We start from the raw sequence: 22,158 nt of genomic DNA on the forward strand, positions 1-22,158 counted from the left end.
GGGAGTTGTAGCTCCCTTCGAGGAGAAGCTGGAGAACGAGAGAGGGTTGTAGCTCTCTGTAGGTTGCAGCCTCCGTACTGGTAAAGGACTGCACCAATACATTGTAAAAAGAAGTTTCTAATTAAAGGAAGATAGAGACGAATTGCAGCAGGTGGTTTTCACCCACATTAGGTTTCCACCTTATATCTTGTGTTCTTGTGTGTGTGATTGTCTTCAGATCTATTTTATTGTTTCTAGTTACTATTTATTTGATCCTAATACACAAATTAACGATCAACATCAGTAAGATAAATTAATTTATAAGTCTGCATTGCATACGCGGGTTTCCTTCTCTGTAGATGTGTATATACGCGGTTTCATCTAACTAAAGTAGCATATATGATCTGGGTTTAAAAAAGAAAATAAGTGACTTGATAATACTGATTCACCCCCCCTCTTAGTATTATTTCCAACAATTGGTATCAGAGCAGGTCCTTCTGAAGAACCTTGATCGCTTGAAGGAAGATCCATCATCATGAGCAACTACGAGAGAGAAGCATCTATCAGGCCTCCAATTTTTTATGGGACCAACTTTGTCTATTGGAAGGTAAGAGTCATAGCCTATCTGCAATCTCTTGGTACAGATGTCTGGGATATCATAGATACAGGGTACAGTTTTCCATCAGCAACTCCTACAAATCCAGCTGAGAAGAAGAAATATGAAACAAATGCAAAGGTTGTCAATACTCTATTAGGATGTCTATCTCAATCAGAATTCATGAAGGTTATGCAGTATAAATCCGCAAAAGAAATATGGGACAATATTGTTCTGAGCTATTAAGGAGATGAACAGGTAAAACGAGCAAAACTTCAAACCCTCAGAATTCAGTATGAAAATCTCAGAATGCACAATTATGAAAGTGTGGCTAACTATTTCCTTCCTGTAGATGAGATTGTTAATTGTATGAAAAATTTGGGGGAAGAAATAAAAGAGGTTGTTGTGGTTGAAAAGGTTCTAAGATCTTTGACCCCTAGGCTTGAATCTAAAGTTTCTGTAATAGAAGAAAAAGAGAATCTATGAAACCTTACCATGTCATAGTTGCACAGAATTCTGACTGCTTATGGAATGAGGAAAGGAGGACCATCAGAAAGGAGAGAAGCTGCTTTCAAGGCTTCAGGCAAAGGAGATTACTATGAGCAAGGACACGTGTCAGAAGAAGAGGAAGAATCAAATTTTGTCAATAACCTTCAACGGGGTGCTGGAAGATTCAGAGGTAAGTTACCTTTCAAATGCTTTGCTTGTGGAAGAGTCGGTCACTATGCTGCCAAATGTTCTCATAAAGATAAGATTGGTAAGGGGAAGGAACCTGTTAAATGGAAAAAGAAACATAATGTAAATAAGAAAAGCTATTACACTCATGAAGATAGTGATGGACTTTCAAATAGTGACGAAAATGAACAAGGTAACAAATATAAACTTTTAAAGGCTTTTGAAGATGATGATTTCGTGGATGCTATAGATGAAGAAAGTCTTTATGAAGAGATCTCTAGACTAAAAATTTGTTTAGAAGAGAAGAATGTGATCATAGATACTCTACAATTTCAACTTACTGAAAAGGAAAAACATCATGAAAAGTTAGAATGTGAAATTGTGGGACTAAGAAAAGAGATTGAGAAAACAAAAGCTATTAATCTTAGATTTGTTAAAGGATCTGACACGTTAAATGAGATTACCAAAGTGCAGCACTCTCCACTAATCAAGACAGGTCTGGGATATAATGAAGAAACAACTCAAGCGTAGAAACCATCTACCTCCAAGAGTTATCTTGACGCTGCAAGGAGAAGTGAACAAAGACCCAATGGAAATCACCAGGTAAATTAGGGCAATTTACTTCAACAATGAACAAAGACTACCAGGTAAATCAATGGCCATCTACTTTAAGGACAAATAGAAGCTACAACCAGCCACAGGTAAAAAATTCTCAATTTGCCTCAAGAATGGATGTCAATAGGAACTACAATCATTTGGCTGGTAGATTTGATAATCATAGGAGTTTCTTCAATGGCCAATGTTTTTCATGTCATAACTTTGGTCACAAAGCAGCTCAATGCGTTGCCTATAAGAAATCATGACTACAAAAGCTCATAAACAAAGGAGTATGACTGGGATCATGAAAAGGACCTACAACAACTTCACTTCTCTTGAAAATGAAATAGAATGTTCTATTTGTAACAATTTCGGTCATGAAGATTCTGAATGCAGGAGAAGGTTTCGGGAAACAACTAAGAAGGAGCAAGCCTCAAGTGCCAAATCATGGAGAATCAAAGAACCACAACCAGAAAGATGTGGTATAGCGTTATATGTGAAAGGGCAAGAAAATCAATGGTACATCAACAGTGGATGTTTGAAACATATGACAGGTGATAAAGAAAAACTTCAGTCATATAGTGCCTTAGAGAAGGAGAAGAAGGTTTCTTTTGGAAATGACACCCCTACTCTCATAAAAGGTAACGGTTCTGTTCAGTTGAAAGAAAGGGTCAAAGTTGGAAATGTCATGTACGTTGATGGCTTAAAGCATAATCTATTAAGTGTCAGCCAGATGTGTGATCAAGGAACTGAGGTAATATTTCAATCAAATGGATGTAGTGTTCGTGATCTTGATACAGGAAAAACAGTGATCAAAGGTGTAAGGACTCCAAATAATTTATACATATTCAAAGAAGGACAACATCAATGCTATCTGAGCAAGAATGATTAACACTGGCTATGGCACAGAAGATTGGGGCATCTCAGTTTCTCATAGATAAGGAAAGCATGCAAATGCCAGGCAGTTCGTGGTCTTCCAGACATCAGAATCCAAGACAATACAATATGAAAATCATGTCATTTTGGTAAGCAAACCAGAACTCACTTCCCTGAAAAGGAAGGATCAGCCAGCAGGCCGCTTGAACTTGTCCATACTAATGTATGTGGACCAACTAGGAAAAGGTCACCTCGAGTGATCCAGGTGGATGTTGGTGGCCACCCACCAACCCATTTGGACCCCCACAACTGTCTCTTTTAGTCTTTTCAGTTTCCTAAATTACAGCACAATTTACTATTTTTAGCAGTTTTTCGGGTCCTGAACTTCCGGAGCCGTTTTGAGGCCCTAAACGACGTTTTTTTGGGATTCTGGGGCAACATGGGTCCATGGATCGATGTTGCCTCCCAAAGTGGTAGTACTCGGATAGATCTTTCTAACGAGCTATCGTACGCGTCAAACGGAGATCGTATGCCAAAGTTACGACCCCGGGAAATTGATGTACCAATTTACCCAAACGGGGCCCACAATTTGGCGTTTCATCTTCTAGGGTTAGGTTTCGGGATGTGAAGGGTTTTCCATTGTTTCTCAACAATAAATAGGCCTTCGAGCCTCATTGTAATACAGTTCGAAACAATTCAGAGGCATGTAGCCGCCACATCTCTTCTCAGAGATAAGCTACCATCGCCCTAGCTGGTTTCTTTCAATTTCTGTTTGTAAGCATATTTCGGTATTTTCCATTAATGAAATGAAGTATTATTTCCGCCGCATCTCTGTATTTATGGTTATCTCTGTAATCTATTGCGTTCCTGTCTAAATCTGGATCAGTGGTATCAGAGCGGCTTGCTTTTTCTCTGTTTTTCTTTGCATGTCCCCAATGAGGTCGGGATATAAGGAGTTAGGGCTTGAACTGGTCGAACCTTTGCAAGACCAGCCTCGCAAATCCCGACGGCCTCCCATGGCGGATGAGAAGAAAGACGAGGGAGCAGGAGATCCTATCAAAATCTTGCTCGAAGAAGCACTCGAGCGGCAAAGGAACGCGATGATGGATAGCTTTGCGCAGATTCTTCAGCGGCTACCCAGAGGCGACGCATCGACTTCCAACAGCGACTCTGGAAATGCCACACCCTTCAAGGTACAAGTTAATTTTGAAATCCCCATCTTCGAGGGTCAGATAGATGCAGATGCTGTAGATAAATGGTTAAATCTGCTAGATGGGTATTTTTCTGTTCATGAATTTTCAAGTCGGGAAAAGATTGTTTTCGCTCTTCTCAAAGCAGCCCCCCACGTCAAGGACTGGTGGGAAACCTACTGCGAGCAGAAGGATGAAAGTACAGGCTCACTATTTTCGGCCGCACCCACTTGGAATGACTTCCGGGATGCCATCAAGGAGCAGTACTACCCTGTCGGAACCTATGAGGACAAATACATCAAATGGACCACACTGCGGCAGGGACGAGACCAAGATGTGCCGGAGTTCACAAACATTTTTCATACCCTTCGCACATAGTTGGGTATCAAAGATTCTGAGCTGCATCTGGTACTCAAATACTGCGGCTGCCTACACAAATACATCCAGGAAGAGATGGTGTTCTTGAACATCTCCTCACTCGGCACAGCATACCGATACGCTGTCAAAATCGAACAAAAGTTCAAACAGAAGAAGCGAGACTTTGGATCTGCAAATCCAAAGCCCAAAGGACAAAGCCAAGGCGGGGTGACCCAAGACAACCCGTCGAAGCCGCAAGAAAAGAACAACACCACGAAGCCGAAGAAGGACACAGGAAAGTGGTGTGAGTTCCACAAGAGTCCCACTCATAACACAAGTGAGTGTCGGACCAAGCAGTCGCTGGTGGCCGAGTTGAAGGCTTCCGAATCAGATGCATGTTCCGACCCTGAGCCAGAACTCGACAAGGGGAATGGCAAAGGGAAGCAGATCATTGATGCGGATCCTAGCGCCACTGTTGCCACTGCCAAGATCAAGAAAAATGAGCCCGAAGATCCAGAGGAAGGGGAGCGTCTTTTCCACTCACAGATGTGGGTGAAGGGTTCACCGCTGCGATTCATTGTCGACAGTGGTAGCCAAAAGAACCTGGTTTCAGCAGAGGTCGTGAAGCGGTTGGGCCTACCGACTACACCTCACCCACAGCCGTACAGTATCGGGTGGCTTCATGAAGGACGAGATCTCAAAGTTGGCCAGCAGTGCTGCCTTTCCTACAACATCAAACCCTTCACAGACGAGGTATTGTGTGATGTTACACCTCTGGATGTTTGTGATGTATTGTTAGGCCAGCCATACTTGTGGAGGCGACATGCTGTGTATGAGTCAAGGCCTCGTGCTGTCATTATTTCTTTGAATAATTCATTATACAGGATACCAGAGGTAGCCCCACCTACTGCCACATCTTTGATCACTACCAAGAAAGGCAGCAAGCTCATATCACAGACCAGGAAATTCATCTGTCTAGTTCACTCCCAAAATAAGGGGAAGATCGTTGCTACATCCATGACCCCTGCAAAGGGTTCCTCCATGCAGCAGCAGCAGCAAAGGGATACGGTCATGACAAAACACAGGAACAACTTCTCCTCACCCACATGGGTACCACACAAGTTTCAGGTGGGCAACAAAGTTTGGTTGCATCGACAGAAAGAATGCCTTACCAGAACCCATCAGAAGCTCAGACCACTCCGACATGGTCCTTACAGCAGTACCAAGGCTATGGGGAACAATGCTTTGGAGCACATCAATCCTCCATTCCTTCACCTGCACCAAATGTTCAATGTGGACCATCGACGACCATGCTTCCCACCATCACTGGACACATCAGAGATTGCAGGACAAGTTCAGCAGATGGAGGAACTCAACGCAATGGGGACCATTGCTTCCTAAGGGGGGAGGAATGATCCAGGTGGATGTTGGTGGCCACCCACCAACCCATTTGGACCCCCACAACTGTCTCTTTCAGTCTTTTCAGTTTCCTAAATTACAGCACAGTTTACTATTTTTAGCAGTTTTTCGGGTCCTGAACTTCCGGAGCCGTTTTGAGGCCCTAAACGACGTTTTTTTTGGGATTCTGGGGCAACATGGGTCCATGGATCGATGTTGCCTCCCAAAGTGGTAGTACTCGGATAGATCTTTCTAACGAGCTATCGTACGTGTCAAACGGAGATCGTATGCAAAAGTTACGACCCCAGGAAATTGATGTACCAATTTACCCAAACGGGGCCCACAATTTGGCGTTTCATCTTCTAGGGTTAGGTTTCGGGATGTGAAGGGTTTTCCATTGTTTCTCAACAATAAATAGGCCTTCGAGCCTCATTGTAATACAGTTCGAAATAGTTCAGAGGCATGTAGCCACCACATCTCTTCTCAGAGATAAGCTACCATCGCCCTAGCTGGTTTCTTTCAATTTCTGTTTGTAAGCATATTTCAGTATTTTCCATTAATGAAATGAAGTATTATTTCCGCCGCATCTCTGTATTTATGGTTATCTCTGTAATCTATTGCGTTCCTGTCTAAATCCGGATCATCGAGGAGAAGAATACTTTATATTATTCATTGATGACTATTCCAGGATGTGTTGGATAGGACTTATGAAGCACAAAGACAAAGCCTTTGAAAAATTCAAATCATTCAAAGCCTTGGTGGAGAACGAATTAGATCTCAGAATCAAATGCCTCAGGTCAGATCGAGGAGGAGAATTTACCTCAAATGAATTTTTTGATTTCTGTGAAGAACATGGAATAAGAAGGGAATTCTCTATAGCTAGGACTCCTCAGCAAAATGGAGTAGTGGAAAGGATGAACAGAACGGTTCAAAAAATGGCTTCTGTAATGCTTGATGAGTCTAGAACTCCCGCAACTTTCTGGGGTGAAGCCACATTTTCTACAATTGTTATTCTCAACAAGAAAAATGTCCAGGTGAACAGCACTCAAACTCCTCATGAGCTCTGGTATGGTGAGACTCCTTCGGTAAAATATTTCAAAATTTTTGGAAGCAAATTCTATATTAAAAATAATGATGAAAATCTTGGCAAGTTTGAACCTAGAGCAGATGAAGGCATTCTCCTTGGTTATTCTCCTCACAGCAAGGCATATAAGTGTTACAACAAAAGACTTGGAAAAATTGTTGACAGCATTGATGTAGTGGTTGATGAAGAAGGAAACATTCCAAGGCAAGTGAATTCCGAAGATCTTGAAGATGATGAGGACTATCCTTCAACATCAAATCAGAACTGTGATGAAGAAGAACCTCAAGAGGAACCAGAAGAATAGATAAGAATAGAAGAGAAGACTCTTTCTAGGTACGTTCAGAAGAATCATCCAGAATCTCAAATTTTGGGGCAGAAAGAGGTAGGTATACAAACAAGAAGAAAAATTGTAGAAGCCTCAAGCTATTTGGCCTTGCTCTCCTCCACAGAACCACAAAATGTAAAAGAAGCATGCAAGGATGAATGTTGGGTCAAGGCAATGGATGAAGAACTTGACCAGATCGAAAAGAATAACACTTCGGAGTTGGTTCCTAGACCAAAATATAAGAATGTCATAGGGACAAAATGGATCTTCAAAAACAAGTTAAATGAAAATGGGGAAGTGATTAGAAACAAGGACAAACTTGTCTATAAAGGGTATGCTCAACAAGAAGGAATAGACTTCGAAGAAACTTTTGCTCCCATTGCTAGACTTGAGGCCATCAGGATGTTCCTTGCTCTCTCTAGCTTTTAGAAGTTCAAAGTATTTCAAATGGACATGAAATCAGCCTTTCTGAATGGAGACTTAGAAGAAGAAGTGTACCCAGATGGTTTCATTCTCAGGAATGATCCAAATCTTGTATGTAGACTAAAAAAGGCTTTCTATGGTCTTAAATAGGCTCCAAGGGCTTGGTACTACCGTTTGGACAAATATCTTCATCAACAAGGTTTTTCAAAAGGATCAGCAGATAGCAATCTTTATATAAAAAATGAAAATGACAAATTTCTAATACTTGTTGTGTATGTAGATGATATTATTTTTGGCAGCAATGAAGAAGCTACGAGTCAATGCTTTGCCTTGGTGATGCAGAAAGAATTCAAAATGTCTTTTCTTGGAGAACTGACATATTTTCTTGGATTGCAAATCCAACAAAATGAAGGGGGTATCTTTTTGTCTCAAACCAAGTATCTCAAGTAGATCTTGAAGAAATATGGCATGGAAGATGCAAAACCAGTATGTACCTCTCTGGTTACAGGATGCAACCTCGGTGCAAATGATGAATTAGCAGCAGTGCATCAACCAACCTATAGATCCATGATTGGAAGTCTGCTTTATTTGACAGGTACCCGACCAGAAATCATGCATTCAGTGGGAATAGTTGGCAGATTTCAAGAAAATACAAAGGAAACTCATCTTTAGGCAGTAAATAGAATTTTCAAGTATCTTCAAGGAACTCAAAATTATGGCTTATGGTATCCTAGAGATACAAATATCACTCTTCATGCTTATAGAGATGCAGATTGGGCTGGAAGCATGGATGACAGAAAGAGCACAAGTGGTGGTGCATTCTTTATGGGTTCCAGATTAGTATCTTGGTTTAGCAAGAAACAGAGTTCGATTGCTCTATCTACAGCTGAAGCGGAATATGTGGCTGTTGCATCTTGCTGCACTCAACTCCTTTGGATGATGCAAACCTTGCAGGATTTTCAGATCACTTGTACCCCACCTATCTCCATCTTATGTGATAATACAAGTGCAATCAGCATTTCAAAGAACCCAGTCATGTATTCAAAGACCAAGCACCTACCGATCAAGTATCACTTTCTCTGGGAACAAGTGTTGGAACAAAAGGTCAAATTGGAGTATGTTCTTTCTAAGGAACAAGTTGTTGATATTCTCATGAAACCACTGCCCAGGGAAACTTTTGAATACCTCAGACAGAAGCTAGGAGTAGTTGATGCATCATCTTGCTCTTAAATCTTGTCTGTTTCAGAGAAAAATGAGTGTACGCATGTTGCCTGAGGAGGATCCGCGTACATATGCTGGTTTGTGAAGAGACAGTCGCGTATATGGAGGTTTGATGGATATCAGTAGGTTCAGGGTCTGGTTGAAGATATTCTGATATGGGTCTGGCAGAGACCATCTAGCACAGCTTCAGGGGGAGCAGATAAACTTCTAATAATGCATTGTTGGCATTATCTTAGAATGTTTTGGTTCTAGTACATAGCTGTTGTTGGTTTCAAGTGGAATAAAGGTAGAGGGAGAACATAAGGAAATCTTGGTTGTTGATCTGAATGGTGATTGACAAATGCTTCTGCTATCAGTTATTGGTGACTTTCATAAGTCTTGCTCTAGATATTTTGTCTATATGTCATGTATCTCTTTTATGGTGTCAAGGTCATGTAACGGCCTATTTTGGTTTCCCCACTATGCCTGGGATGAATATGTAATGTATTTGGTTGACATATGTAAATTTCTGATGTATCCACACTTGGTTGGGTGATGGATGTATGTATTGAGTCTTTTGGTGATAGGAAGGTATTTTATGATGTATAAGTCATGGTTCTTCTTGAAGAACATATTTTTGCAGATCTTGCCTACATTCAGGGGGAGCATGGTCAGCACAGCAGGGCAAAGATTTCAGCATGTACTTAGGGGGAGAACAACCCTTCGTCCTTGATGGAAAAGGGGGAGAATGACTTTGAGGATATTAGGGTTGCCATCAAGTCCAAAGGGGGATATTGTTGGCATTATGGTAGAGTTTTGGAGTTATGGCACACGTGTTGTCCTTGATGGCAACTCTCTTTGGTGACTGGATCTCAATACAGGCTTTCAGAATGAAGAAAAAGACATATGCAGGTTCACCTAGAGGAAGTTGCATATACATGCAGGTTATAAGTTACAAAAGCGCGTATGCGCATACACGCACTTTCACGCAAGTAAAAGCACATATATGTTGGAGAATTTACTTTTGGTCCGTGGTAGTTAGTCCTTGGTATTTGAACCTATGGTTTTGGACCATGGTATCTCGTCAGAAGTGTTGATCCCAAGTATGGGGTCCTTGGTATTGTTTATTATGGTTTTGGACCGTGGTATTGTGAAAGGCTTAAGACTATACAAGAGGAAGGAGATCATTTGGCAAAGGATTATCTGAATTAATTGAATATCTAATAAGTGCTAGATCTGAAATATTGGTGATTGAGGTTATGGTGCAGATCTGGATCTGAATGAAGGACGAACCTTAGCGCAAAGAGAAGGATAAGTTTTATTGATGGGTCATAATCTTTAGGCTTGAATGATAGTATCTTTGTATGATTTTTATCTGCTATATGTGGCACATGCTTGATATATAAATCTAATAATCTGGGTTAATTAGTGTCTGAATATCTGAAAGAGTGAATTATCCTTTATAGATCTGTACGCAGGTTCAGTGAAGCGAAGGCGCATATACATGCTGGTTCAATGAATAAAAACAACGTATACACAGGTTTCTCCAAACATAGAGGTGTATGCACACAGGTTTCAAGTTATTGAAGTAGCGTATATCTTTTGAGTTGTGATCTAGCTACTTCTGTTTATTGGTGCAGTGTTCTCGGTTTAGAATTTGGTGTGTGGTTAATATTACTGTGTTTTGGGTACAACTGTCAGAGAAGTATCTACTTGATTCAATTCTAATTGGTGAAAAGGAGATTGTTTGATGCAGAAATTCTTGATGATTGATTGATGTTCATGGATCTAGTCTGAAAATTCATGAAACGTGGTCCCTGGAAGAAAAAGAAGGTTGTAGCCTTCTGTAGGCCAGCACCTACGTACTAGTATCTTGGCTAGTGCGAGAGCTAAGGGGGTTGTAGCTCCCTTCGAGGAGAAGCTGGAGAACGAGAGAGGGTTGTAGCTCTCTGCAGGTTTCAGCCTGCGTACTGGTAAAGGACTGCACCAATACATTGTAAAAAGAAGTTTCTAATTAAAGGAAGATAGAGACGAATTGCAGCATGTGGTTTTCACCCACATTGGGTTTCCACCTTCTATCGTGTGTTCTTGTGTGTGTGATTGTCTTCAGATATGTTTTACTGTTTCTAGTTACTATTTATTTGATCCTAATACACAGATTCACGATTAACATCAGTAAAATAAATTAATTTATAAGTCTGCATTGCATACGCGGGTTTCCTTCTTTGTAGATGCGTATATACGCGGTTTTATCTAACTGAAGTAGCGTATGTGATCTGGTTTTGAAAAAGAAAATAAGTGACTTGATAATATTGGTTCACCCCCCCTCTCAGTATTATTTCCAACATAAAGTAAACTAGAAATCTTTAAATAATACATAGCTTGAATCACCTTTGAATATTCATTATCCTTGTTGATTTTATAGCCTGTTACTGTGATGTACCTATTTCCTTAAAATATTTGTGATACATGGTTTGAGATATAAAATAACTCTCTCAATTCTATAAACCTATAATCCAGGGAAAAATGACAGTTATCCAAGCATTGAAATTTCAAATTCATTTTGCATTGTACCTACAAATAGTTCACATAACTTATTAGCATTAATCCCAAATATGGTGTCATCTACATACAACATAACAATCAGTAAGTTATCATAATCATATTTATATGAATATTACTATATATTATTCATCTTTAAAACCTTGTCGCTAGAGATATTTATCAAGTTTTTCATACTATGCTTTAGGAGCCTATTTTATCCCATTCAATTCCTTATTCAACTTGCAGACACAATTTTCTTTATCATTCAATTGGAAATATTTAGGTTGTTCAATATATACATCTTCTTTGATAGTTATATTAAGAAAATATTATTTAACATCAATTTTTAATACATTGAACATTTTATATAACACTATAGCCTTGAATATTCTTATTTCCTCATGTCTCGAAATTGGAGAAAAATTCTCCTCAAAATCCACATCTTCTACATGATCATATCCTATCAAAATTTATGTGTTCCTTGTGACCTTACCATCCTCATTAATTTTATTGTTGAAGACACACTTATTACTGATCACATTCTTATCCTTAGGCCTTGGTACAAAATTCCAAGCTTCAATCCTTTTAATTTGATATATTTCCTCGTTTGTGGCCTTAATCCAATATTGTTATAGAATAGTTCAATCAAATTATTTAGGTTCTATTGGGGAGAGAAAAGGAATATTGGCATGGCTAGGGAGCCTACAAATTTTCTCCTTGTCTAAAATCCTATTTATTTATTTCGTGGCATTTGAATTTTAGAATGATGCTTTTTCACATACCTTGATGGAGTTTTAGTAAGTTCTATACCAATTCCATAATCTTATTCTTAATGATCCTCATGCTCTCCTTGTTCATATTCTTCTTCATATATTAGGCTAACAAGTAATTGAGACATTTTTGGGTTTTCGTTGATCTTTATGTGTTTAATCCTCATCAATCTTGTTATCATTCTGTATTTTTGAGGTTGAGGGAGTAAACACATAGGACAACATCAAAACCACTTTGGAAGATGGGATCTAGCCCTACCAATTTCAAAGAGGGATCTCTTTGTAAAATTTATCTTTGTTTTAGTGTAAATTTTAGGCTATTATGAATGTACTTGTTTGTTTTTATTTGATTGGTTTGGTTGATTTAAGTGTTATAATTCCATTGGGCTATGCATTCTATAAAAACTATATTTTACATTAAATTTTAGAGGAGTTCTCACAGGGCAAGCTAGGTTGCACTATTTGGATCTTTTCAAAAATTAAATGGATGATGGAATAGAAGAAGTGTAAGGTTCAATAGAAATCAAGGAGAAATTAAGAATTCCTTGATTTGATTTTAGTGGAAAACATTAAAATTATTAACAGCCATAATAGGGTGCTCTAAATAACAAATCCTATTCATCATAGTTTCTGTTAAATAATTCTGATATAAAGAATAATAGAGATAGAAAACAATGTTTAAAGAAATTAACAGAAGGAACACATCACCATTTGGTACACCACATAAATCCTGTGAAAGGTCCTTGTATTATTGATGCTCCAGTATTTTGAAACTTAAAATATGCAAAAGGAAATTACATTCAGAAATCGACCCTTAATACTTCAAATGGTGAAGTATTTATAGCCTTATTACGAACAATATCATCTAATCCTCCCAGGAAAAAGGGGCCAAGTAGATAGCTGAAAATAAAGGTAGCCCTATTTCGATGGATTTAGTTGCTTAGTCATCCTGAAGTTGGGCTGCATTGATGTTCTAGCCGTAGTGTGGCATGTTGTCTTACTGATCTCAAATTACCTTTTTAATCCAATAAATTGATTAGTTCTTCCCATATCTTTTCATCTTGTACAGTCAATTTTATTACTCTTTAGTAAATCTCATCTACCTCTGTGTATTTGGCAAAAGTCGGATTCACTGTAAAACTTTGATTTACTTCATTGTATACGTAGAAATCATTTGACATGGTTTCCAAAAACACCTTTTTTTGTCATAATTCCTTTAATCCCACTAAATTCGATGCTGCTTCTAGCCATATCTTTCATATTCAGGACATAGTCTTCCTGAGTGATCAATTTTTCATCTATTACATAAATGTCGGGTAGTCATTTCTGGATCAATGCTTGAATTTTGTTAGTAAACATGTTCACTTGTAGCTCCAATGTTTCACATCATTCTTCCAATTAATCAATAAGGTTCCTCTTAGTTAAATATTTCTTCACTTCTAGAATGGTGGCAGTTCTGTCACTGATTCCTAATTCTTCAACCTCATATTTTGACATAGAATTCAGGAATTTGATCATGTTGGAGGCTTCTGTGGGCATTTCTCCAAGCTTCTCTCTTCCCTGCACAATATTTTCTGTAACCTTTTCTATCATCTCTTTCTACTCAAATATGATTTGGATATCAGGCCAAATCTCATTCATAGAGTCTAGAATATTCATCCAAATGGTTTCCTTTGCTTGGTCCAATATTTGACCAATTAAAGTGCCCCTTTACACCTTCTGCATCTTCTCCAACAATCTCCTTGTTTTCTACATTTTAGTAACATGAGAGGCTTCAACTCTATCATTTTGTACTTCTAAAGCTTGTAGCTAATCCTACAAAGTCTTGATCTCTTTTGACTGAAGTGACATTTTCTCCATTGTCTTGGTGACCTGTTAAGCACTTGTAGTATGAGTATAAGAAGTGGTTGTTCTTGTTGCTAGAAGCTGAGAAATGGGTATGACATCCAGGTCGACAATGGCCATCTTCTAACTTTCTTCTTTCTCATTTATCATTTTCTCCATCTCTACGTCCATCTGGCTAATCTGTATGTTCTGGTAGATGAACAGCTTCATCTTGTTAGCCTTTCGTGCTTTATTTTATTCAATGCTCTTGGTCAAAGGATCCTCTATGGATGGAAGCTTAAGTTGTTTTCTCAGTGCTGCAATGCCCAAGTTCTTATTTTTAATAATCTTCTCAACAACATTCACATATTTGGGATGATATCCTATCTTTAGCACCAAGTATTCCAAAGACTTGATCCTATTATATTTTTCTAGGGAGGACACCTTCTCCATTTTCAACTCTGACTGAACATTGGCAAATGAAACTTGCAACTTAGACAATGACATAGTAGTACTAGTTAAAGTAGAATATATCATTTCACAAACTTATTGTGCATCTTCATTTGATCAATGGGATCAATGCCTTTAGTGCTAAACTCAAATGTGGTGCTATTATAGTCTACTATTGTTTTTCGCTGTGGAATTTGGGCTTCAAGAAAATCCATTTGCATCTTGTTGACTGATGAAAGGTGCCTTTTGAAAGCCCTAATTATCCTCATATTAATTATCAATCCGGACAAGTCTTCTTATTTCAATAGTGTACACAGTATGTGGCTGCTATTTAATTCAGAGAGTAATGTTTCATAAATTGCAGTATAGATCTTTTAATACAAGAGTAAATGGATGCATCTAGTAAATTCCAATTGCAATTAAAGAAAAATCCATCCTCTAATGAAATCAAATCCTACAACAATTCAAGTAACACCAACATTAGTTGAGAGTACAGTAGTTCTAACTCATCTCTCCAGAATTGATTTAATCTAAATCAAACTCACTCTTCATTAAATACTTTAAACAACAATGATATTAGTCTGAGAGTCTAACAACGATAATTAATACTCTTGACAGTTTATTATATCAAGGGGAATATTTATCTAAGTAACTCGATCCGAAATGAAGGTAAAATGAATCAATGACAATACTGTAAATTATAAAAAGCAAAGATATTCTGTCGACACCTAAAAATAATAAGAATTGATGGAGATAAAATCACAGAAAGCAAGAATACTATCAAACCATTACACTTGCGAAAATTGGAAATGTATGACACAAAGAAAGTTGTTCAATCCACCAGAGGCCGAGCCCTTAGCCGCCAACGAACACTACTAAGTTACTTCAGATAATGCAAGGGAACATCAACTTCACTTATATATTAGTCATCAAATGGAATGAGCATTACAATATATTCATGTTCTTCTCGACAGCAAGAGATTGTAATTAAAATTACAATTTCAATAATAACATAGATTCCTCCTTTCCTTCTTACAATCATCTCCTTTTATAATAGGAAAGGGTAAAAGATAAATGGTAAATGTATTCCCTCAGGATCTCTTGATCCTGAGGGATTTGCAACAGATTTCGAACTTCAGACATCCTTTCCTTTCTCACACTGATTCTTCTGATTTTATTTGGCCTTATCTGCAACCGCCATGTTCCTTCCTTACCTTGCCCATTTTTGTTGTTCCTTCATTAGGGAACAACATTTGTCCCTTTTGTTGTTTTCCTGCATAAAGAAGAGTAATAATTAGCAAAATCATAACTATAGATAATTCCTTCATTTCATACCATAATTCCTTAATAGATTGACGCATTAAGATATAGAAAAGATAAAAATAAAGGAAAAGGATGATGAGATTAACAGTAAATTCATACCTTTCCGTGACTCAACACATATTCCCATGCTATATGTCAAAAACTGACAACAATCTACTCTATGAGCAGGAGGCCTGCTTCCAAAATTGATTATAAGTACTATTTTTTAGAATCTCATTTGTGAGCTTAGTAACCCTGTACCTATCAAAAACTGTCTTCTCCTTTTTTTTTGGACATTTTGTGACTCTAGCTTAGTTTCCTTCTAACCTTGTGGAGATGAAGGCCTAGTAGGAGATGTTGTATATTTTCTAGTTGTAGGTGGTGAATCTGTGATTATGATGGCAACCTGCTCTTCTATTTCTTTGTCCACATCTGTCTTAGGAGTCAATTTTTTCCTTTTCGTGTAGCTGATTCTAAATTCTTTGGCTTCACTTCTAGTTGTCGATGATGATCATTCCCGCCTCTCTCTTTTACTTGATTTTTCATGAGGAGTGGGAGTCTGTAAATTGGAAGTAGAAAAGAGTTGTTCTTGAACTTCCTACAAAGTCTTTTCTTTCCATTCCAATTGATTGTCATACTTCTCTATTTTGGGCCTTGAATTATGAATGTAAGAAGTTCTTTTATTCTCCACTCTCAACTTTGAAATAATGCCACAAGAGTCATAAGAACATGTAAAGATCATACTTAACTTCATTACTTTAAGCATCATGTCTGGTTCTTCACCTCCTGTCCTAGTATTAGATAAAAATGGGTCCACCTAATGTGCTATCATCTTGAACACAGGTTATTTTCAAGCTCTTTATTTCTAGGTTTACATGTAACTATATTTTTCAAACAACCCCTATATTTCCCAAGAAATTTTCAAGTCAAATTTATTTGAAAAACATAACTCTTAGTTTAATGTGTATTGAGCTATGGGATTGATTCCCTGTCATCACTTTCATTTTTTAATGGATGTGCCTGGCACTCAATTCTTAATTTTATTCATGTTTATCTATGGTTGAATACTATCACATTCTCTTAAACACTCCTTAGGATATGTCACAAAGTTTTTTTCTCTGTTAAAGAAAATTGCTTGTATGGTTTCATATAACTTTGGTTGTGGACCATTATATTAAAACTATAGTGCACTAAATTGCACTTACTTTTTAGATAAGTTATTTTCAAGTTATTAGTTCCTGGCATTACATGAAAACATATTTATGTAGAAAGACTTATTTTTTCCAATCATTTTTTTAAGAGAAAGCATTTTGCATAACAAATCTCGGAGTTGAATGCATGTTGAGCTATGACATTTATTTCATTTCATCACTTTAATTTATTAATGCATGTATCTGCTACTCAATTCATAACTTTATTCTTGTCTATCTTTGTTTGAATATTAGGATATTCTCTTAAACACGTCTCACAATATCTTAGACTTCCTCCTTTTCCATGTCAAATAGTATTGTTATACATTGTGTGATTGCATATCTATTTCACAGTGAATCCCCATATTCAAACTACAGTGCAGCTAATCGATCTTCCTTTGAAGATAAGTTTTTTTTAAGTAATTTATTTCTAGCAGTACATGCACATATTTTTTGGAACAAGACGTGTATTTTGACATGAAAATTTCAAGGGAAAACTTTATGTAGATCAAAAGTCTGAGTTCACTACGAACCGAGCCATCACATTGACTTGTTGTCATCACTTTTATTTCTTAATGGGCATATTTTTTACTCAGTTGCTAACTTTATTAATGTATATCTCTGGTTGAATAAAATTATATCATGTTCAATGCTTCTTAGCATATCTTTCTATTTATTTTTTCTGTCAAAGAAAATTGCTACATGTTCTCTAATTGCATATCTATTTCATAGTGAATTCTGATATTCAAACTACAGTGCACTTAATGGTTTAGGTTTTCATCATAAGTTCTTTTCAAGTAACTTATTTCTGAAATCACATGCGAATATATTTCTTGCAACATTTGTATTTCCAAATCAACTCTTGAAGTGAAAGCTTTTGTAGAACAACACCTGCATTTTAATTTGTATTTAGCTATCACATAGATTTGTTGTCATCAATTTATTTTCTTAGTGCGTCTATTACCTACTCAATTCTTAACTTTATTCATCACTAAATGTGGTTGTATAAAATGATATTTTGTTAAAAACTTGTTAGGATATTTTCCACTTTATTTTCTCTGTCAAAGAAAATTTTTATATGTTGTGTGATTGCATATCTTTTTTATTGTGAACCTTGATATTCAAATGACAATGCACTTAATTGTTCTCCTTCTGAACAAAAGTTCTTTCAAAGAAATTTATTTTTGGCACTACATGCAAATATATTTTTGATAAAATATTGTAAATAAAGAAGATAAATATGTTACAATGATATTGTCTTGAATCGTTCCTCCTATTTCTTCCTAAGTGTGACATATGATTTTTTTTTTCATTTTAGAAAAATGTTGAAAAGAAAAATGTGTTGAAATACATAAACCATCCAACAATTTTACTCTTGATATAGCTATAAATTTTAAAACCTACCTCTCCCTATCTCCTATATCTACAGTAGCTTGATGTAAAGTCATCCCCTACGATTTGTGTATATTGAAGGCCCGTGCCATTTTTAAAGGAATTTCTTTAAGATTCCCTCTAACAACAGGTGTTATATGTTTTTTTATACAATTTATATCAAATGGAACACATGTGTACTAATAAAAAATAAATGTAGTGAACAAAGAAAGTTCAAGTAGCTTCGAACTAGTCATATTGAATATATCATCAACATATCGAAGTGCACCATCTACGAGCCTAACCTAAAACCAGAAATTACATGTCCACATGACACGCTCTCAATGACTTAACAACACTCCATGCTTCAACACATCATCATCATTGTCAACTATTTTTGTTCTTCTAGTGTGCTCTGCCAGACACCATGCAATTCGAAAATTCAATGATTTAAGCATCTTTTGATTGTGCAGGTTGACCAAATTATTTTTTACAAATAAGTGAATCAAAGAATCAAATAAACTATTTTCCTCTTGACGTAGGCAATTGTTAACATGTGACATGAGAAGATCCTAATAATGTAGAATAGGCTTTGCATTTCTGATATTGGTTAAAATAATGTGAAAAGAAGCTTTCCTAGGATCATCTTCTTCTTGCATGAAGATTTTATCCAAAGTCACAACAATATTTAAGCTTTCCTAAAACACTTTACATGTTTTTCTACTTACATAAAAATGTTTATCCTTGAGAGGATGTAGTTGCTGAAGGTCACCCACAAGAATCATCAAACTACCACCAATAGGAGAATCCTTATTTTCAGGAAAGGATTATTGCAAATGTGAATTTATCTCTATAAACAAACTTGCACCTATAAATCTCATTTAATCAATTAGAACATAATGAATGTACCTAATTTCTTCTTGAAACGTTGTTAGGGATTTCCCATTTAGTGGTTTTATATCTTTTATGGGAATTTTTAACGATGAGTGTATTGTTTTTCCATGTACATTAAAAGCGACAATGGCAGTAAGAGCGAGCAACAATAGTGGACTTCTACCATCTGTTGTAGAAGAAGAAAGAGCATGATAAATATAGTGACTAAGAGAAGACTTGTCGGTTTCTTTTGTTCCTTGAATAATCATTTCCAAGTGTCATTGCTTTCAACATCAACAAAGTGGGATAAAATGATTTCAATAGAAGCTAATTGTTTCTTAGATAAAGAGAAAGGTGCCACTATTGTCTCCCCAACCGAGTCACCATTAGAAACACTTACAGACTAGGTATATTTTATGAAATGGATAACCTGTTCCATAATTTAATTTAGCACCATTACTTCTTGCCAAGATTGTCAAGATCAGACACGGTTACATTGTTTGGACAAATAATCCGTGAAAGAACGTATCACACTTTAACATCTCGATCAACATTATCTTCATGAAAAATGGAGTCAAAATCCTCTTCAGTACTCTCATTTGGGAAAAAAATTGATCAGCATGCCACACACGATATCATAGACTCCTCCAATTCTCAATGATAGTTTCACTTAAAATTCCTATATCTGAATTAATGTCACGAAACATCTTGTACAAATGGAACAGTGCAACTCACTCCAACAAAATGTTTCAAACTCTTCTAACTCTTCGTTCAGAATAACATAGAACTGTGGCCACACGTGGATAATACCATGCACATTTCGAATTCTCCATGGCCCCTTCCTATGATTGGCATCGTAACACCATGATCTTGTTGTTTCTATCAAACACAAATGTTCCAAAAAATGTGGGCAGTTTTGATAAACTGAACAAATTTGTTCTCACATGGAATTTCCTTAGATTTCACCATCAATCTTTGAAATACTTTCTTGACAACATTCAAGGGAACAAATTTATGACTACATAGAATAAGAGGAAGCCTTAGTAACATATGACAGATTTCTTGCACTCTAATGTCATGCTCAACAAGCATTTCTGCAAGAAACCTTCTATATGAAGATAACAAAGGAGCGTCAAATCCAATTGCACTTGCAACCTTTTCAACATTTCATGATAACTTTCAGATCTTCTTTTTGCCTTCGAAGGATATTTTGAAATATATTTCAATATTGCATGTTGAGAAACAACTTCTTGACAATCAACATTTTCTTGCCACATTGTGAAAAGATCAGCATTGTGAACATTTAAAATTCATCATTTTGTTTTGCTTCATATTTATTTCTCCCTTTTTCATCTATATACATTGTAGACTCAACACACACCTCCCATGGAGAATCGTAATGATATGAAAATATAGACCTATTTTTCCATAACCAGGAAAAAAATTGTGAGGTTTTCAAAAGGCACATGTCACCATTAATAGTTTCAAGGAACCATGACAGTTTGATGATGTACACAGATTCTAGGTTGCTACATATTTGTCAAAGTTATACTTTGCTTCATGAACATTAAAAGTGTTGGGCCAATCTAGTGTTTCCATATTTGGAGCTTCCTGCAGCCACAAGAAATCGTGGATGTACGTTGAACCCCTGTGTTGCACCTACCAAAAAACAAACTTGTAGTTAGCATATAAATAACAACCAAAAGAGAAAACACATTATTCCAAACACATAAACAATATGACAAGAGAAACAAGAACGAACCTATACCAAAATTCTTTAGCTCCCAAAAATTTCTCAAGAACCAACTCACAAAATATATTAAATATTTGGTTCATGTACATAGAACCTATATGTTGGTACTGAATAATATTCTCAATTTATTTTTCATGTTCATTTTTTGGAATGCAGCGTGTGTTTGAAGGCATAAGACAATGCAAGTCTGGCCACTTAGTGTTAGCCACACTCAACGTAAAAATAAAATAAAATTGAGTAGCCCAATTGCATGTTCATATTGGTGAGTTTAGAATGAAACTTTTTCAAATGTTCTCTTGTACCCCGAAGACAAAAACCAAAATGCATTACTTTCTTATATCATTCATTTCCAAGAATATCCCTGAGTTGTTGATGCAACTCTTAAACAGTTGCAGGTGCACTCTCATCGATATTCCTTTTCAAGAAGAAACAATTTTATCCTTGGCTGCAATGGTACATAATCATATTCAATGGGAAATATCGAAACTGAGGATGGCTTCCAAATATTTTATCACAATACCTAGGTAGATGCAAACCATATTCATGCATTTCAACATTTCAAGTAAATGGTGTGAAAATTCCTAGATCTAACAATTTTAGGAACCCTACTACAACCAAATGAATTTACTACACCTAGATTGTAAATAACATTACAGGGTTATTTCAGATTTCTTCTTGAAATATTGAAGTAAATTATTGAATCAACCTACACCAAATTAAATAGGATTCTGAAACATAGAAACTAAGCAAGGAAACATAAACACATAGGACACTGTTATTTTTGGACAAATGTCCCTAGAAAAACCCAATATGGGAAAATCGGTGCAACAAATCTAAGGGTTTTATTATTATGCAGGAGAAAATCTGAGTACAATTCTATGATGCTCAACTAGCAACCCAATACACAGATAATACTGAACAAAATATTGGTGAAATGATCTCACCATGTCACTGGAGAATCAATGACTGATTTTGCTTAACTGGAGGCTCTGTATCATCCTCGGCATGGCTTGTGCATAGAACTGCATCACTCTCCATAGATTTTATGTCATCCCTTCTAAGTATTATGCTACCTCTCTTATCAGTCCTCTGTTGGCTAACAAATGGACCTTCTGCCTCCCAGACTGACACCCTCACTTCCGACAGCTGAATTTCGACATCCCTTAGTAGGAAACTCGACTTCCCCTCAAGGAATGTGTTGGCACTGTGTGAGCCATCATCAGCTTTCCTCTAGATGTGTTTTTGTTCTGCCTTTGCCTCATAATATCTAGAAATTCCTTATCCCACATTCTCACTGCCCCTATGCTGCAAGAAATCCCCTCAATCAATTTTTCCTCCCGAGAACTTCTCACTTCACAAAAATTGATTTTCTACATTTCTCA

Source organism: Pinus tabuliformis, chromosome 2_1 (assembly GCF_031772625.1).
Source record: "Pinus tabuliformis cultivar Carrire ecotype Pingquan chromosome 2_1, CPIR1, whole genome shotgun sequence".
Lineage (NCBI taxonomy): Eukaryota > Viridiplantae > Streptophyta > Pinopsida > Pinales > Pinaceae > Pinus > Pinus tabuliformis.